The sequence below is a fragment of the Amblyomma maculatum genome, unplaced genomic scaffold (assembly GCF_055883805.1).
Source record: "Amblyomma maculatum isolate TAMU_Amacu unplaced genomic scaffold, ASM5588380v1 scaffold_42, whole genome shotgun sequence".
NCBI lineage: Eukaryota > Metazoa > Arthropoda > Arachnida > Ixodida > Ixodidae > Amblyomma > Amblyomma maculatum.
In genome coordinates, this window is record NW_028146767.1 from 390,606 (window position 1) to 401,272 (window position 10,667).

Sequence of the window (10,667 nt, forward strand, 5' to 3'; positions counted from 1 at the left end):
GCCAAGGATTGTTCCAACTACCACATGATCGCGCTTATTTCGCATCCTAGCAAGGTGATGTTGAAAATCCTCCAAGGTAGGCTGCAGCAGTATTTGGATCGGGAGCTTCCGGACGTGCAAGCTGGGTTTCGCAAGGGCAGAGGAACTAGAGACCAAGTTGCCAACCTTCGCTGGATCTTGAAAAAAGCAAGAGAGTTCCAGAAACCCATCTACTTCTGCTTTATTTTTTATGCGAAAGCGTTTGACTGCGTAGATCACAGCAGATTGTGGCAAGCTCTCCAAGAGATGGGAGTTCCAATTCACCTCATCTGTCTCCTCAGGAACCTGTATGAAGGGCAAGAGGCCACAGTCAGAACTGGGCATGGTATTACTGATTGGTTTTCGATTGAGAAAGGAGTGAGGCAAGGCTGCATACTGTCGCCCTGCCTATTTAACCTATATGCAGAGTGCATCATGAGGAAGGCCGGTCTGGACGAGTCTTCAGCTGGAGTGAAGATTGCTGGAAAACGTATCAACAACCTTAGATATGCGGATGATACCACTTTTTTGCAGAAAGTGAAGCGGAACTCAAGAGACTTCTGATGCGCGTTCAAGAAGAGAGTGAGAAGTTTGGGCTTAAACTGAACATTAAAAAGACAAAGATCATGGCGTCTTGCCCTATCAAGTCCTGGAGCATCAAGGGACAAGAAGTGGAAGCAGTGACAGATTTTCACTTCTTGGGCTCCAAGATTACCTCGGAAGGAGACTGCAGCCATGAAATTAGGAGACGCCTGCTTCTGGGAAAGAGAGCAATGGTTAGCCTTGACCGCCTAGTAAAGAGCAGAGACATTAGTCTGCCAACCAAGATCCGTATAACTCGTGCTATGGTCTTCCCAGTTGTAATGTATGGATGCGAGAGTTGGACCGTGAAAAGGCTGACCGCCGAAGAATTGACGCGTTTGAATTGTGGTGCTGGCGAAGACTCTTGAGAGTTCCTTGGACTGCCAGAAGATCAAATCAGTCAATATTGTCGACCATAAACCCTGACTGCTCATTGGAGGGTCAAATTCTAAAGTTAAAGCTCAGCTACTTTGGTCATCTGATGAAGAAGAGAGGAGTCGCTGGAGAAAGATTTGATGTTGGGAAAGGTTGAGGGTTGCCGGAGAAGGGGTAGGCAGCGAACGCGATGGTTAGATGGCATCCTTGAGGCACTGGAGATGAAGTTAAGTGATGTTAGGAAGATAGTGAGAGACCGGAAAGCGTGGCGTGACATGGTCAATAGGGTCACGAAGTGTCGGACACGACTGAACGACTGAACTGAACTGAAAGCGTCAACCGGCAGCATTTAGCGCCCTATCACGTTGAAATTGCCCGAGAACCGGGACTTGCACTTCATTAGGAAAAAACGAGGTGTAGTAACTGCAGACTGCTGTGCACGCGTAGGCACTGCCCATGGTTGTTCGAAGGCATCATGCGCTTGTTGCCACCTCGGTTTTGCAGCTGCTAGGTGTGCTACAGAAATCGTCATTGCGCAGCTATTAGCTCAACATAAATTCTCGATCATGGAGTCTATTTGGTCTGCGAGATATCTTTGCACTTCTCCGCACATGCTCGAGCCTCGAGCTTCCACACAGAAACAATGAACACTGTTAAGTGAGAGCTCGGATGGACGGTTTCCCTGCTTATTATAGACGCCTAAAGCTGGTGGCACGTTGCGACCAACCGCACGTACGTTGTGATAGCAACAACCGTGCTTTCAGTGCATTATCTCGCTGGGGGTTCTTTCTTAAACACACTTTGGCGACAAACAACTGAATTTGGGTGAAATACATCAAAGTACCAACGCTACTCATTTGATCCTCTAGCTCTATCTTCCTTTGACAAACGGTATTATTTGTTGCGACTACGCGATTTTGTGCAGCAACTTGGAGGGAACGACGCCGGGCTTCAGACAAAAGGATTTTAGATCGATATCCACTGCCCACCGAGTCGGAAAAACTACAGAAAATTTTCTGATGTTACGACAGAAATTCTGTGCGGTTTTTGACGGGAAACAAGTTGTGACAACAGAACATTCTGTCGTAACATCAGAAATTTCTGTAGTTACAACAGAAAAGTGCTACAGAACTACAGACAACAGAATTATACTACAGAAAAACTACAGAACTACAGAAAAGTACTACAGAGCTACAGAAAAATCTGATGGTTACGACAGAACTACAGGATATTTTGTCGTATTTTTGACACATTTCTTTAGTTTTTTTCGACTGGGCATGTAAAATATATGCGCAGTTGGTAGTGCACGTCACGGCAGTGACCGCCAGTACTCTTCGTGAACTTTAGGCAGCGCAGAACAAGCGCATGATGAGCGCAAATTTTTCCTACGCTGCCTAAGCGACTTGCTAAAAGCAGACTTAAAAGAGACATTCGAATGCTCAAAACTAATACGCGTCTGAAGGTTTTGCAGCAGCGTTTGTAGTACCAAATGCATAGCGAGGAGCTGGGCTTCGCTCATCACATGGCAACGTTGACGTCATTTCTGATTCCTCCAGCTTGACACTCCCCAACTGCTACGACGCGCCGCAGATTGCACGGGGCAGAAAATCCGAGGAATTTTTGAAGTATGCTGTAATATCGGCGGAAACCGCGAAAAGATGTCAAAGATGTAAAATTCTTCGTGTATTGATAATAACTGCAAAATATTTTCAAATTATGGTACTTAATACACAGTTCTTCTTGTGTTCCTTCTTGCTAGTAAAGAAATGCTTCGTTATTATCCTCATTTCCTTCTCTTATTTTTCACAGACCGACGCTTGGACACACGCGTAGTGTGCACGAACTGACCGATCTTAACAGAATAAATATTTTGTTGCACTAACGTGTAGGCTAGGTAGAAAAGCAAAGATGCTCCTAGGCCTTTCAGTACTGTGCATTGCCGCCTTAATATGAGCAGTTTATGACAATGATCCAGACTTTATGACATGGGAGTACAAATTGCACTCTCGAAAATGCCCGTGTACACGTAGCCGTCTTATTTAAAGTGGTAGACAGAGACGCCCTGTATGTGGGAATGTTATAGGCCCTCTTATCGTCACATGGCAACAAAGCAGGCATTGTTTGAGCAGCCTGTTTTGTGTTCTGTCCCCGCTTAACCGCTGCGGAGCCCACTGCGGAGCTCTCTCTTCGAGGGCTTGAGAGCTAGACGCGCTCATGCTAGATCTTTGCATGTACACAGCTGCTATGGGTTTACAAAAGGCCAATCCGCGGCAGCCGAGAGGGGGAGGGCATTGCTTCAGCAGTGTGTTGCACTGAACGCAGCCCATAAATATCCTCCGTCAGACCATTGTGATCTAGGCGCAGGCATGCTGACTATTTGGCCCCACAGAGCGTTTCGGGGTCTGCTCAGCGTAATACGTGGGCACCTGACACTTATGGTACTCTCAAGTCACTCTACACTGAAGTGCAGAGGGCTGAGGCCTCGTATATCCTGCGTGGTACCTTTGGGGCTGGCTGGGGGCAAGACAGCTGTCTGCCCACTCACCCTGGCAATGAGTCCAGGCAATGCATAACAGTTTTGAATAGCCCTGTTTCGCATATCTGTCATCCTAACTTCAACACTGAGTTGGCATGGGCCGTTGATCGCCGAGGCCATCACGTGCATTATTACTCGTTCGTGCTTGGAAAGGGTTTTAATAAGCAGCCCCAGGGGCTTAGTGGAATCCTGAATGACAGGGACATGGAACTGTGCTACCATTAGGTCGTAGTAGTAGAGATGTGTATAGTGCGGCTTTGTTGCGCTAATTACCCATGCCAATTGATGTTCCTAATTACATCAAAGTTAATGTATCGGAAATACGTGATTGCTCTCCACACCAAGATAAGAAGTAGCGCAAGAGCTCATGAAATGATCGCGAATAATTAACGCTATATATGAGCTGATGCAGCTCACCCAGATTCCAGCCGAAAGGGCAGCGGATCGTCGCTCGCTCAGCAATTTTCTGTTTTTCTTTTTTTTCATGTAAAGGATTTCCTAATGCTCTTGAATAGCATCACCAGTTTTGACGTCCTGGCGTCCTTATGGGCTGACGGATAGAGCAAGTTCGTAGTCAGTGGAGCAATTTCCCCGAATATGCACTTTGACGCTGTTTAGAAAATGTATATGATGTACTAGGAAAGCTCGGTTTTGGAATGAGCCATACACACGCAACCGAGAACTAAGGAATAGCAAATATTTCTTCTCCGCATAAAGCCTAACGCCTTTGTAGTCCTTATGTGGTGTGCTTTACGCTTTATATATAATTTACAGCGTCTTTAAGCTTGTAGCTACGGCAGAAATAAGGAAACTCTGCAAAATATTAGAAAGTAACTTGAAGTTCTGGCTATTTTCATTATTAAACTGCATATCATGGCCCAGCTTCAAGCGGAACACATTTTGAGTTCAATAAATAAAAACAAATCCTGAAGTACACTTACATGAAGAACAAAGACCCATTTTAGGATCGCTCGGAATGTGCTTTGAACGTCTAAAGGCCATCTTCTTGTAAGCATTCAGCGGCAATGTGCTGTTTAACGAACAAGTGAAAATAACGAACAGCTAGGTAAGTGAAAATAGTAGTCCGCAGTAACAGACTTTTTAGTTTGCAGCTTGGCAGTACAAAAACAAAGTAGCCAGAAAGTATGCGGTCTTGCATACATCTATTTCAAAGCAGCACAAGTCTCAATTAGTGTTGAATTTATAGACCTCAAGGTCAAAAAGCCACCATTTGCCGCCCGAAAATATCATCTCTCTTATTTCTCTATTCGTATTGGAATGAATAAGCAGATGCTAACCAGTCAAGCTTAGATACTTTTCGGGGCTACGTAGTATAGGCATCGTTTTTACCATCTCGGGGACGTTGCTCATGATTCTTTATTTACTTCCTTTTTTCTGTTCAAACATTTTATTGAGGTATTTTTATCCTTTGCAGTCAATTGAAAACTTAAGAGAAAAGTAAATGAAACAAAGCTCTTTCAGTGGAGTTTATAACTCTCCTACTCACCGAACAATGTCACATCATTAGTTTTGGATGATTTTGGATTGTACAGCAACAGCACCTGGATAGTGTTTACCTACCTACCTACCTACCTACCTACCTACCTACCTACCTACCTACCTACCTACCTACCTACCTACCTACCTACCTACCTACCTACCTACCTACCTACCTACCTACCTACCTACCTACCTACCTACCTACCTACCTACCTACCTACCTACCTACCTACCTACCTACCTACCTACCTACCTACCTACCTACCTACCTACCTACCTACCTACCTACCTACCTACCTACCTACCTACCTACCTACCTACCTACCTACCTACCTACCTACCTACCTACCTACCTACCTACCTACCTACCTACCTACCTACCTACCTACCTACCTACCTACCTACCTACCTACCTACCTACCTACCTACCTACCTACCTACCTACCTACCTACCTACCTACCTACCTACCTACCTACCTACCTACCTACCTACCTACCTACCTACCTACCTACCTACCTACCTACCTACCTACCTACCTACCTACCTACCTACCTACCTACCTACCTACCTACCTACCTACCTACCTACCTACCTACCTACCTACCTACCTACCTACCTACCTACCTACCTACCTACCTACCTACCTACCTACCTACCTACCTACCTACCTACCTACCTACCTACCTACCTACCTACCTACCTACCTACCTACCTACCTACCTACCTACCTACCTACCTACCTACCTACCTACCTACCTACCTACCTACCTACCTACCTACCTACCTACCTACCTACCTACCTACCTACCTACCTACCTACCTACCTACCTACCTACCTACCTACCTACCTACCTACCTACCTACCTACCTACCTACCTACCTACCTACCTACCTACCTACCTACCTACCTACCTACCTACCTACCTACCTACCTACCTACCTACCTACCTACCTACCTACCTACCTACCTACCTACCTACCTACCTACCTACCTACCTACCTACCTACCTACCTACCTACCTACCTACCTACCTACCTACCTACCTACCTACCTACCTACCTACCTACCTACCTACCTACCTACCTACCTACCTACCTACCTACCTACCTACCTACCTACCTACCTACCTACCTACCTACCTACCTACCTACCTACCTACCTACCTACCTACCTACCTACCTACCTACCTACCTACCTACCTACCTACCTACCTACCTACCTACCTACCTACCTACCTACCTACCTACCTACCTACCTACCTACCTACCTACCTACCTACCTACCTACCTACCTACCTACCTACCTACCTACCTACCTACCTACCTACCTACCTACCTACCTACCTACCTACCTACCTACCTACCTACCTACCTACCTACCTACCTACCTACCTACCTACCTACCTACCTACCTACCTACCTACCTACCTACCTACCTACCTACCTACCTACCTACCTACCTACCTACCTACCTACCTACCTACCTACCTACCTACCTACCTACCTACCTACCTACCTACCTACCTACCTACCTACCTACCTACCTACCTACCTACCTACCTACCTACCTACCTACCTACCTACCTACCTACCTACCTACCTACCTACCTACCTACCTACCTACCTACCTACCTACCTACCTGCCTGCCTGCCTGCCTGCCTGCCTACCTACCTACCTACCTGCCTACCTGCCTACCTGCCTGCCTACCTGCCTGCCTACCTACCTGCCTACCTACCTGCCTACCTGCCTGCCTGCCTGCCTGCCTGCCTGCCTGCCTGCCTGCCTGCCTGCCTACCTACCTACCTACCTACCTACCTACCTACCTACCTACCTACCTGCCTGCCTGCCTGCCTACCTACCTACCTGCCTACCTGCCTACCTGCCTGCCTACCTGCCTGCCTACCTACCTGCCTACCTACCTGCCTACCTACCTGCCTGCCTACCTGCCTGCCTGCCTGCCTGCCTGCCTGCCTGCCTGCCTGCCTGCCTACCTACCTACCTACCTACCTACCTACCTACCTACCCACCCACCCACCCACCCACCCACCTGCCTGCCTGCCTGCCTGCCTGCCTGACGCCTGCCTCTAGTCTGTCTGTCTGTCTTTCTGTCTGTCTGTCTGTCTGTCTGTTTGTCTGTCTGTCTGTCTGTCTGTCCTGTCCTTCTGTCCGTCTGTCCGTCTGTCCGTCTGTCTGTCTGTCTGTCTGTCTGTCTGTCTGTCTGTCTGTCTGTCTGTCTGTCTGTCTGTCTGGCTGTCTGTCATAAAAAAAGACACTGCAAGTCACTGCAAGGTAGTTGCATTCCGGCTAAGCTTGCCACGCAAGTCGAGGGCATCTCCTTTGCGACCGGAATAGCTACCCCCACTCACTCTAAGAGTGTCGGGGAGTGTGCGCACCTTTAAGGGCGCTTCGGTAATAATCCCCCTAATTATTAACGTGTGACAAACGCTATCACTGAAAACAATCGCGTATTTTCTACATCTTGAACATTTTTAGCCTGGTTGCTGTCTCTGCTATTGAGGTGCTGTGACGCGGACATTTTCTAACTACATGACCTGCTGGAATAAATATTATTCAGTGTCGCCTGCGTAGGTGTCTTGAAGGCCGCGCAGATACAGCCCATACTGAATAACGTCGGTTTGAGTTTTCGGAATGCATTGAAGTAGCCAACTGCTCTGTTTTACCAGGATATTTATCAAACCGTTTTGCAAAATTTTATTTAAAAGATATCAAGGAATGTGCCGTTTTTAGGTACGATATAATGTCATTGCTCTGTACATGCTGTATCTGAAGACTTCAAGTTGAAATCTATTGCGAAAACTTCACCTTTACATACAATAGATCCGTCCTTCAGTCCTAGCTTTCTGTTGGGTGCGTCATTCCTACTTCACCATCGTCACTCATAAAAGCAGGCTTGGATATGCTCTTTTTTCAGCTCGTAGTTGGACGGCGACCTGCTTGTATGCATCATGGCTTTCTTTACTCGTCTTGCTTTGCTTCTTGCCATTTTGGGTGAGTTTATACACAGCGTTGTGAGCATAACAAAGTGGAAGAACTACACCCGTTTCAGAGAGAGCAACACCTACTCATAGGTGACCGAGTTGGTTTCGATAGTTGGTATTTAAGTAAGCATTAAACATTATATATATATACACAATTGTAGCCCCCGCCCTCTCGTGGTAGTGTAGTGGATAGGGCACTCGACTGCTGTGATCCAGAATGCGGGATCAATTCATGATCGCGGATTCCGCTTTTCAATGGCAGGGAAAAGCAAGGCGCCCGTGTGCACTGCGATGTCAGCGCACGTTTTAAGAGCCCCAGGTTGTCTAAATTTCCTGCGTCTTCCACATGGCACTCTGAAGGAAAGTTGTTAGGTTGAATACTTAAAGGCAAGTGAGCTTGGAGAATGTTTGGGGGTAACAGTCTCCGGTACTTAAACATTTTATTTTAGGATAAGGAGGACAGTAAGTCTTTATAATGACATAATATAAATACCACATCGATCATGCGAAAAGAGCAGTAGTTGACGATAGACCAATGATGCTGATGGTTCGAAATATATTCTAGCCTTACCCACTACGACTGCGGTCACCGGCCTGCCCTATATTGCACATTCCTCGTTACAATAGAGCACAAAACATGTAAAATTGTCCCCGGCATTTTACTTTCGTATATACAATCACTACCTCCCAACATCATTATTAATATCTACTTGTTGGTCAAAACAACCCCTTTTTTGTAGCTGTTAATTTCTCTGTATTAAAGCCAGCCTGTAGCGTCATTGCACTTGTTTATGTGGTTAGTTGCATATGTGGTTAGTAGCATATGACAAACTGAACTTTGGTCCTAATTGCGGTACAGCTCTTCCGTAATGAAACCCGCAGTCGTCTAGAATAAGAGGTGTTCAAAGCCGTGGGCCTGCTAGCTACACAACCTTGCACAGCAACTTGAAACAATCATAAACGATACCTTTAAACGTGGCGTTAAACAAGGAATAAAACTGAATGCGCGACGATATGAAATCTGGGATAAAGTTTGTCGCATTTGTGAAATAATTTAGCTTTATGAATAATTCTTTACGTTTTATTATAGTTTTAGTCATTGACAGGATTTCCAAACAAAACCCTTGGTTTGCTATCTAAACAAGCCAGCAACGAGACTACTCTGCAGTCGCCTGTATGACATGGGAACAAGTGAAAGTTTTTAATTATTCCGTTGCAGTCAGTGAAGCGCGCAAAAACCCTCTTGTTGGCACATTAGTGCCTTCTCATTCACGAAACATAAATTTCGCAATTTATTTCGTGATTCGAGAACGATATCGTCCTTTAAGGAGGTCATGCATCCGAACGTGAAGCTTGAGACACGTGTGCCGGCCTAGAATGCACTCTTCTTACATAAGAACGAAAACAATTTTGTTCAGAAAATAACTGCTGTTAGCCACAGTCATTGTTGCTGGGCGGAATTAGCTGATATACGGTTAGCAGAGGCGTCCATCCGATTTTATTACTCAGCCATAGGTGTATTTTACCCTGATTTGAAAAATGTTTGCATAGTATATGAATGCTTATTGCCTCTTATTACCTCTCACATCTTGCCTCAGATGCTTATTGTCTTACATCTTAGTGCTTTCTCTTGAAAATTGCTTTTTGAAGAGCTTTCTTCCTCCTCAATTACTCCGATAGTCATTGGAGTGCTCCTTCTCCCAGGCTAAGTCTAAGGAATGTATAGCGTTTCTATAAGGGTCATCTGAAGAAATAGTTGCAAACCAATTTTTTGACAACAGTGTGCTGAATTAGAACGTCGTTTGATGTCATCTCGGGCGCATAAGTATCCCCCCCACACGGTCCTTTCTGTAGCAGAGTGTAAATTCCTGGTGCATTTCAATCTACTAGAGGGGCCGCGTAGCGTGAAATAATTTGGAGCGTCAGCTCTACTGCACTATGCGCACATTTCACGGGCAATGGGTGGCGAAGTTTTGACCCTGAAATCTCATGCGGTGGAGCAATCATCGTCGTCTTTATTGTCGTGCCCAAGCACGAGCAGGAGAGTGCTATCCTATTGCCGTAGCCTGCCCGCCACGCATAATACTACTCCACAGAGGCGCTGTTATGCAAACTATAATGTTTTCTCTACTAGTTAACTGTAGCGCCGTGCAGCAAAACATCGTTGACTTCATCAAGTTACAAATGCGAAATATTTTCGCGCTTTAGAGGGGGGGGGGACATCATCATCTTGCAGAAGTTCCATCTGTGCCGCTTCATTAAAACAAAGGTAAATACGTGATATAAATTACGCCATCAAACTAAACAGAATGAATTCGTGGTAGAAAGTCCCCCAAGACCATCACATAACGAGACGACAAACTGCCCGTCGCTGAGAAACTTACCCAGGGAGGAAGCGGCCGCACAGTAATGGAACGTGGACACTCCAACACATATAGTTATTATTACCAGTTAAATGTACTGCATTCGCTATACACTTGGAAAGCCAGAACTCGTTCAATTGCAGCGAGAGCGGTCTATATTGATAATAAAGTCATTAAAGAAATCGCAGAAATGAAAGGTAAACATTTAATTGTCCATAATTCAAGAAATGGCATACGTTGTTCACTCAGCTAAAGTAAAGCATTTAATATACTGACGAAAGGTGCTTGTTAA